Source organism: Salvelinus sp. IW2-2015, linkage group LG13 (assembly GCF_002910315.2).
Source record: "Salvelinus sp. IW2-2015 linkage group LG13, ASM291031v2, whole genome shotgun sequence".
Classification (NCBI taxonomy): domain Eukaryota; kingdom Metazoa; phylum Chordata; class Actinopteri; order Salmoniformes; family Salmonidae; genus Salvelinus; species Salvelinus sp. IW2-2015.
Genome location: NC_036853.1, coordinates 7,211,307 through 7,221,065, shown reverse-complemented (window position 1 = coordinate 7,221,065; position 9,759 = coordinate 7,211,307). Strand labels below are relative to the sequence as shown.

The 9,759-nt window shown below is 37.2% G+C and overlaps 1 pseudogene; it reads left to right on the top strand.

The window, feature by feature from the left end:
- Window positions 1–1,146: 1,146 nt before the first annotated feature.
- The window catches only part of LOC111971811 (inositol hexakisphosphate and diphosphoinositol-pentakisphosphate kinase 1-like), a 67,475-nt pseudogene continuing 58,862 nt past the window's right edge, over window positions 1,147–9,759 (top strand).

The window sequence follows — 9,759 nt, the reverse complement described above, 5'->3', positions numbered from 1 at the left end:
TAAAATGAAATCAACCTGCAAAGCATTATGCTGGGAAATATGATAATGATGGCCATGGTTTTGGTTAAACTCTGGTTATAAATGCTGTGTTCATGTGCTAGTCGGAACTAGGAAACGCAGACATTTCCGACTTGCTAATTAGTTGTTTCCTAGTTCCGACTAGCACGTGAACGTGGCATTACACCAACACTGGGGTTCTTTTACGCCACCGAATGTTAATTGAACTTTTTATTTTCTACTAGTACTGACTGAAAAATGTACTTACTATGACTGAGATCTGTGGATGTTCCACCTAGCTATCTTAAGATGAATACACTAAATGTAAGCCGCCCTGGATAAGAGCGTCTGAAAATGTCAAATGTAAAACTCTTCTCAGTGTTAATTTAACTCCTGAATCAACACTAGAAATTGAACACTGAAAAATCAACCCTAGTTAAACACTGGCCAATTTTCTGTGTGCTATGAAAGGGATACTTTTCAATAACTTTAAGAATTTTAAAGAACCCCGGATGCCATGTCAAGAACCCCCCCACTTAAATCAAAGTTTTTTTTATCGGGCAACAGTTCTCCAAGGAACCTTAAAATCTGAGGAAGAACCATTTAATAACGTTCATTTTTCCACGTGTAGGTAGAATGTTTATTTGTCAGGTGGACACAAAAATACTGTTTCACAGTGAACTCATTTACACTGAGTGGAATTTTATGTTGAGACATTTGATTTAGCTTTTTTTTTTTAAACCGATGAGAGAACATTATGGCTTTTCAATCAATTGAGTCCTACCTACCTGTGCTCTGTACCAATCCTTCAGCCTAAGATTTTTTTCTTGCCATTGAATTGTATTTTTATTTACAAAGGCAACATTGTAAATCAAATGCTTGACAAAGACACCCTCCCCAGGATTTCATATCCCTAGCCTGTCAAACGTATAATAGGTAGCAGAATTCTCCTTCTGAATAAAATAACTGTACCAAGAACGTAATAATTTAAAACATTGTAAATCATTTGTTTCTATGTACTTATGATAGCACTGTGAGCTCATTATCAGAAACACAAAATTGATTTCCAATCAAGGTCATGTTCTCACACACTCCAGACGGTAGATGGCAGTGACAAAGGCCTTTGTTTTAAAGAACTAAATCCCACTTCAAAGGAAAGGGGAAGCCCGCGTGCACGACAAAAACAACTACCGAGGGAGAAGGAAGTTGACAGCTGGTTAATATTTAGTGGTAAGTAACTTTAATTGAGCACCGCAACACTCATTTACCAATKTTTATCGTCACTGCAGTGTGTTGGCTGTAAGGTAAAGTTGACTAGCGAAGTGGGCTACGTTGTTACTATTTATTTGCACGCAAAAACATTTGGCATGGAGGCAAGGTTGTTACAGTGTACACACAGTGTTCGCGCGCGGCAACAAGAACATTGTCACTCTTTCTTGACAAGTCAAGAGATGAATACACTTGAACCATTCGTGACAGACAGGTTCCAAAGCTTGTTCCCAAAATAAAAATATAGCTGACTAAACTCTGATGAACTCCAACGGAGTGGAGCAGAGACCTGGGGCGTATTTCCATTACGGAAACCGTTTAAAAACCAAACTGAGCAAAACGAGAGTTTATATTGGACAACTGATGTTATGGCCCTCCCCGTTGCGTTCCGTTTGCTTCTGTTTAATAAACGTTTTTGCAACAATTGCCCCAGGGGTGTATTCATTGCGGTAACCGTTTATTGTATAAGAACCACACAGGAGCAGAAGTAAACTACCTGAATTTGTACAATATAACTATTGTTTGGAGTAAACCGTTTGCAACAGAATTTCATAATGATTACACCCCAGGTTTGGTGGAATTAATAATATTTTTTTTGTTGAAGTATTGACCTTGGGTGAATCGATGTAGTTGGAGCTGAATTCCACAAAGCCTGGTCTTTGCTCCACTCCATTGGTGAAGTGGAGCTGGAACTGAGCATGCCCACTTTTGACTGGAGGTCGGACAGAAATTCTCAAAGGCTGAAGCATTGGCCTTCTTGCCTGCTTCCAGTAGCGCTCACGCATGGCCACCCATCATTTATTTAAACAGGAAGTCACATTGAGATTAAAATCTCTTTTACAAGAGAGCCCTGTACACATAACAATAAAAACAGAATATTAAAACAACATACACATGTGTATAAAACAATACAATTCAGCACAATAAGACAATTAAAATGTAAAAAAACCCAACATTTAATTAAAGCAATCACATTCAGCTACAAATAAGTCCTCAATCAATAATGTAAACTGCCTGCGTGACACCAGCACATCTAACTGCAGTGAACTCTGCAGATTGTTCCACAAATTTGGGGCATAAAAACAAAATGCAGATTTTCCCAAATCTGTGGCGACTGAAGGGATCTCTAGTGTTATCCATTCCTGTGGAACGGGTTTGGTAACTTGTGATTTTTATCTTAATTAATGACCTTACATATGGAGGGACTTTCTGTCAGATTGCGATTGTATATAACTAAAAGAGAATGCAGCTCTCTTCGTACAGACTGAGAGGTCCATCCCAGGCATTTGTGTGCTGCTATTGCTTAAGCTACTGGCATGGAATTTGCTAAATATTGTCATAAAGAAACTGATAAAACACACAGGTGCAAAATCAAGGTGACTTACTACGTACACATGATAAAAGAAAGGAATGAGGTGGGTAGCTAATAAGTGTGTCATTGTAGTAAAGTATTTATTTAAAAAAAAATCTGATATCTTAAGTTTTGTTCATTTTTGTTAGTGTACATACAACTAAATGTTTAAATATTGAGAGCTTTATGTCCATACTAGCCTGTTGTGTCGCACTTCTTGCAAATGCTTCAAGTGTATTTCTTTGTAGCCTATAGCCTTGAAATAATGGAAGTAATATAGCCTAAATAATAGATTTTGTTTTTTCTTAGGTTTCCTGTCTGGCTCCTGACCTATTTAGTGTTTACATGCTGTTTAATATGACATGTAGCCAATTCAGAGTGTTTACTGATATCTGTGCTAGTACTGTTTAATATTGACATGTAGCCTATTCAGAGTGTTAATATGCTGTTTAATATGACATGTAGCCTATTCAGATGTTTTATACACTGTTTAATATGACATGTAGCATATCAGAGTGTTAATATGCTGTTAATATGATGACATGTAGCTATTCAGAGTGTTTACATGCTGTTTAATATGAACATGTAGCCTATTCAGAGTGTTAAATATGCTGTTAATATGACATGTAGCTTCTCAGAGTGTTTTACATGCTGTTTAATATGACATGTAGCCTATTCAGAGTGTTTATATGCTGTTTAATATGACATGTAGCCTATTCAGAGTGTTTACATGCTGTTTAATATGACATGTAGCCTATTCAGAGTGTTAATATGCTGTGTTAATATATGACATGTAGTCTATTCAGAGTGTTTACATGCTGTTTAATATGAATGTAGCCTATTCAGAGTGTTTATATGCTGTTTAATATAGACATGTAGCCTATTCAGAGTGTTAATATACTGTTTAATATGACATGTAGCCTATTCAGAGTGTTATACTGTTTTAATATGACATGTAGCCTATTCAGAGTGTTAATATGCTGTTTAATATGACATGTATCTATTCAGAGTGTTAATATGCTGTTTAATATGACATGTAGCATATTCAGAGTGTTTACATGCTTGTTTTAATATGCATGTAGCTATTCAGAGTGTTAGTATGCTGTTTAATATGACAGTTAGCCTATTCAGAGTGTATTATGCTGTTATAATGACATGTAGCTCTATTCAGAGTGTTATATGCTGTTTAATATTGACATGTAGCCTATTCGAGAGTGTTTATATCTGTTAATATGACATGTATTGTATTCAGAGTGTTTACATGCTGTTTAATTTGAACATGTAGTCTATTCAGGTGTTAATATGCTGTTTAATATGACATGTAGCCTATTCAGAGTGTTATATATGCTGTTTAAATATGACATGTAGCCTATTCAGAGTGTTAATATGCTGTTAATATGAACATGTAGCCTATTCAGAGTGTTAATATGCTGTTTAATATGACAATGTAGTCTATTCAGGAGTGTTTAATATGACATGTAGTTAAGTGTTAATATGCTGTTTAATATTACATGTAGTCTATTCAGAGTGTTAATATGCTGTTTAATATGACATGTAGCTTCTATTTCAGGACGTGGTGTAAAGTATTGTTTATGTGACAGTAGCCTGTCATGTATATGAGCCTTTGTACATTGAACATGAGCTTTCAGAGTGTTTGTACATGTGTTTAAGTATGACTTTGTGTATAATTAGAGTGGTTAATTGCTTGATTGCTAATGATGAGGAGTGTTAGTATAGGTGTTGTAGTCATGCTGTTTATTGAGGACCTAGTTTAGAGTGGATGTATGTACATGCTGTTAATTATGACATGTAGTCTATTCAGAGTGTTAATATGCCTGTTTAATATGACATGTAGCCTATTTCAGAGTGTTTAATATGCTGTTAATAATGACATGTGCCTAGTTTGATAGAGTGTTTAATGATGCTGTTTAATATGACATGTACCTATTCAGAGTTTATATGTCTGTTTAATATGACATGTAGCCTATTCAGAGTGTTAATATGCTGTTTAATTAGTGACATGTAGCCTATCAGAGTGGTTTAATATGCTGTTTTAATATGACATGTAGGCCTATTCAGTAGTGTTTTAATGCTGTTTATATGACATGTAGCCTATTCAGAGTGTTACATATGCTGTTTAATATGACATGTAGCCATATTCAAGTGTTAATATACTGTTTAATATGACATGTAGTCTATTCAGAGTGTTATATGCTGTTTAATATGACATGTAGCCTATTCAGAGTGTGTTATATGCTGTTTAATATGACATGTGCCTATTCAGAGTGTTAATAGCTGTTTAATTACATGTGCTATTCAGAGTGTTTAATATGCTGTTTAATATGACATGTAGCTATTCAGATGTGTTAATATGCGTGTTTTAATATAGACATGTAGCCTATTCAGAGTGTTAATATATCTTTTAATATGACATGTAGCCTATTCAGAGTGTTAATATTGCTGTTTAATATGACATGTAGCCTATTCGGAGTGTTAAATATGCTGTTTAAATATGACATGTTAGCTCCTATTGTGAATTGACCGGAGCCGCTCTAACATCCTACCATGTTTCCGATGTTGTGATTTTCAAATACTTTTGGTAATTTCAAGGTCATGTTTGGTTTCAATACTTAACGCGAAATGCTAGTTCCGCGGTAAGTCAGAAAAAATAGTGGGTATTGGTTAAATTGTGATTTAATTTAATTGGTTTATGGAAAGGACGAATTTTGGTGTGGCAGTTTTTTTGTTGTTGTGATTTTTTAGCAGAGCAGGTGGACAGGATGTGGAGCACGGGAGCGGTGCGCAGGCACTCCTCCATGAGCTATGAGCGGGATTTCCGACCTCTCAACTCCACTCACACTCCACTCTGAGTGCAGTTCATCAGAAACTTCCTTCACAGTGGAGTTTAGTCAGCTACCTCTAAGCTAAAGTGATGTTTGCTAATATAAGCCATCAGTCAGTGGTGACCTTTTTTTTTTTTAAACTTCTGTTTCATTGTTTGACAATTGCCTTGTTTTCCCCTCGTAATGTTGCAAGGCCCCCAACTCGCAGGTTGGTTGCATATACAGTAAGCATTTTGTTGTGCGTTCCTCGCTGTACAGTAAGCATTTGTCGCGCGTTCCTCGCTGTACAGTAAGCATTTTGTGGTGCGTTCCTCGCTGTACAGTAAGCATTTGAACGCTTTACTGACAGCGACATTAACGCTTCACTGTACAAAGCGACAATAACGCTTACTGTACAGGGGACATAAGCTTATGTCCAGCGAATAACGCTTACTGTAAGCGACAAAATGCTTACTGTACAGCGCAGCGACATAACATTACTGTACAGCGATAACGCGCGACAAAGGCTTACTGTACAGGCGGTTAGGCGACATAACGGCTTACTGATACAGCGACATACGGGGACCTTTCACTGTACAGCGACATAACGATTACTGTCAGGCGACATAACGCTTACTGTACAAGCGATCATAACGCTTACTGTCAGCCGACATAAACGCTTACTGTAGCAGCGACATAACGCTTATGTACAGCGACAGTAAGCTACTGTACGGAGCGACCATACCGACTTACTGTAGCAGGCGAACAATAATGCGTTACTGTACAAGCGAGGAACCCGCTGAAAATGCTTACTGTTACGCGAGGAACGCACACAATGCTTACTGTACGGGAGGAACGGCCGGACCTTTCTCGCCGAGGGCGCCCACACAAAAATGCTTTCACTGGCGGCGGGCGGGCTGCTTCTGGTGGGCAGCCACCCTGGTCTGTCCCCATGCGGTTTGGGGTTGCCCTTCGGGGGACCACGGCTTGTACACCAATGAAAGAACCGAAGTTTTAAAAACAAAAACAGGTAAAAACTGGATGAATGGTTTTTGACATCACTTTACTTAGAGGTGCTGATAAACTCCCTTGAGGAAGTTTTGATGAAGCTGCATCAGAGTGGATGTGTGAGTGGAGTGAGAGGCTGGAATCTGCTCATAGCTCATGGAGGAGTGCTGCGCACGGCTTCCTCGCCACTCCTGTCACCTGCCCTGCTAAAAATAACACAAACACACTGCACACAACTTCCGCTCCATTAAACTCTGAAGGCTACATGTCATATACAGCTATTACACTCCTGAATAGGCACATGCAACTAAAGATAACAACTGAATAGACAAGTCAATTAACGTGAACCTGAATAGCTAACATGTATATTAAAGATATGAAAACTCTGAATAGGCCTACCATGTCAATTATAAACAGTAATACACTTCCTGAATGAGCTCAACATGTCACTATAAAACAGTATATTACATCTGAATAGCTACTGTATATAAACAGCATCTAAAACTCCTAGCAATAGCTTAAGACATATTAAACCAAGGCATGGTCTTTAAACACGCATGAACTGATGCTACATGTCAATTAACAAGCATATTAACACTCTGAATAGATACATGTCATATCTAACAGCATACTTAAATCTGAATAGCACATATATTAAACGTATATACATTAATAGCTACGTCATAGTATATTAACCCTCTGAATTGTAATGCAAGCTTACTTGAAGGCTATATTTAAACAGCATATAATACACTCTGAATAGGCTCAATCAATGTAACCACTATGAATAGACTACAGCATAATTACAAGCATATTAACACTCTGAATTAGGCTACATGTCATATTAAAACGAGTAACGACTTGAATAGGACATGTCTATTAACAGAACATAAAAGCAGTTGAATAGGATACTGTATATTAAACACAGTAATATTACACTCTGAGAACGGGTAATTGTCATATTTAACAGCCATTTAACACTCTGAATAGGCTTAAGTCATATTAAACAGATGTATAACACTCGAATAGCTACAGTACATATCTAATCAGCATATTAAACTCTGATATGCTACATTATTTAAACGAAACAATTGACTGAAAGCGCTTACATGTATACTTTTACAGATATTTAACATTCTGTAGCTACATGTAATACTTAAACAGCTAGCAATAGTAAACACTCTTGAATTGGCCTTTTATATTAAAACAGCACTTTCACACTAAATCTGGTCACGGAGCCAGACAGGAAACTAGAAAACCCACAATCATATTGACTTTAGCGATAGTTATATTCGCATTATTCAGTATACAGCTACAAAGAAAATACACTTGAAGCATTTGCAAGAAGTGCGACACACAGCTAGTAGGACATAAAGCTTCAATTTAAACCTTTAGTTGTATGTAACTAACAAAAATGAAAACTATAAGATATCAGATTTTTTTTAAATAATATCTTACTAAATGACACACTTTATTAGCTACCCACTATTCTTTCTTTTTAGGTATGAGTAGTCATTGGATTTTGCACCTGTGGTTTTTATAGTTTCTTTATGACAATATTTACAAATTCCATGCCGTAGTTAAGCATAAGCAGCAACAAAATTGCCTGGGGATTGGACTCTCAGTTGTACGAAGAGAGCTGCATTCTCTTTTAGTTATCATAACAATCGCAATCATGACAGGAAGTCCTCCATATTTAAGGTATTAATTAAGATAAAAAATCACAAGTTACCAAAACCCCGTTCCAGCCCAGGATAGGATAACACTAGAGACCTTCAGTCGCCACAGATTTGGGAAAATCTGCAATTTTGTTTTTATCCCCAAATATTTGCGTCGGAACAATCTGCAGAGTTCATCGAGTTAAGATGTGCGGTGTACGCAGCAGTTACATTACTGGATTGAGCGACTTATTTGTAGCTGAATGTGATTCTTTTAATTAATGTTGTGTTTTTTTACATTTAATTGTAACTATTCATGGTTCAGCTGAAATTGTATTGTTCTTATAAACATGTGTATGTTGTATTCTATAATTTCTTAGTTTTTGGTTATTTGTCTATGTGTACAGGCTCTCTTGTAAAAGAGATTTTAATTCTCAATTGATTCCGTTTTCTAATAAAATGATGGGTGGCCATGCGTGAGCGCTACTGACAGGCAAGAAGGCTAATTGCTTCAGCCTTTGAGCAATTTCTGTCCGACTCCAGTAAAAGTGGGCATGCTCAGTTCGCTCCACTTCACAAATGCGAGGGTGGAAGCAAAGACCAGGCTTGTGGAATTCAGCTCCCCAAACACTCATTTTTCGGATTCCCAACCCAGGGGGTTTTTTAATCTTACAACAAAAAAAATGATATTAATTCCACCAAACCTGGGTGTAAATATTATAAATTTGTTGCAACGTTTTCCAAACAAAGTTATATTGTCAAATTCAGGTAGTTTCTTCTGCTCCTGTGTTGGTCTTATTCAAAAAGGTTACCGCAATGATACACCATGGGGCAATTGTTGCAAAAAGTTTATTAAACAGAAGCAAACGGAAACGCAACGGGGAGGGCATAACATCAGGTTGTCCAATATAAACCTCGTTTTGCTCAGTTGGTTTTTAAACGGTTTCCGTATGGAATACGCCCCAGGTCTCTGCTCCCTCCGTTGGAGTTCATCAGAGTTTAGTCAGCCTATATTTTTATTTGGGAAAGCTTTGGAACCTGTCGTGTCACGAATGGTTCAAGTGTATTCATCTCTTCGACTTTCAAGAAGAGTGACAATGTTCTTGTTGCCGCGCGCGAACACTGTGTGGTACACTGTAACAACCTTGCCTCCATGCCAAATGTTTTTGCGTGCAATAAATAGTAACAAGTAGCCCACTTCGCTTAGTCAACTTTACCTTACAGCAAACCACCTGCAGTGACGATAAAGTTGGTAAATGAGTGTTGCGGTGCTCAATTCAAATTACTTACCACTAATATTAACGCACTTGTCACTTCCTTTCCCTCGTAGTTGTTTTTGTCGTGCACGCGGGCTTCCCCTTTCCTTTGAAGTGGGATTTAGTTCTTTTAAACAAAGGCTTTGTCACTGCATTACCGTCTGGATGTGTGTGAGAAATGACCTTGATTGGAATCAATTTTGTGTTCTGATATGAGCTCACGTGCTATCATAAGTACATAGAAACAATGATTTACATGTTTTATAATTATTCGTTCTTGGTACAGTATTTTATTCAGAAGGAGAATTCTGCTACTATTTCGTTTGCAGGCTAGGGATATGAAATCCTGGGGAGGTGTCTTTGTCAAGCATTTGATTTACAATGTTGCTTTGTAATAA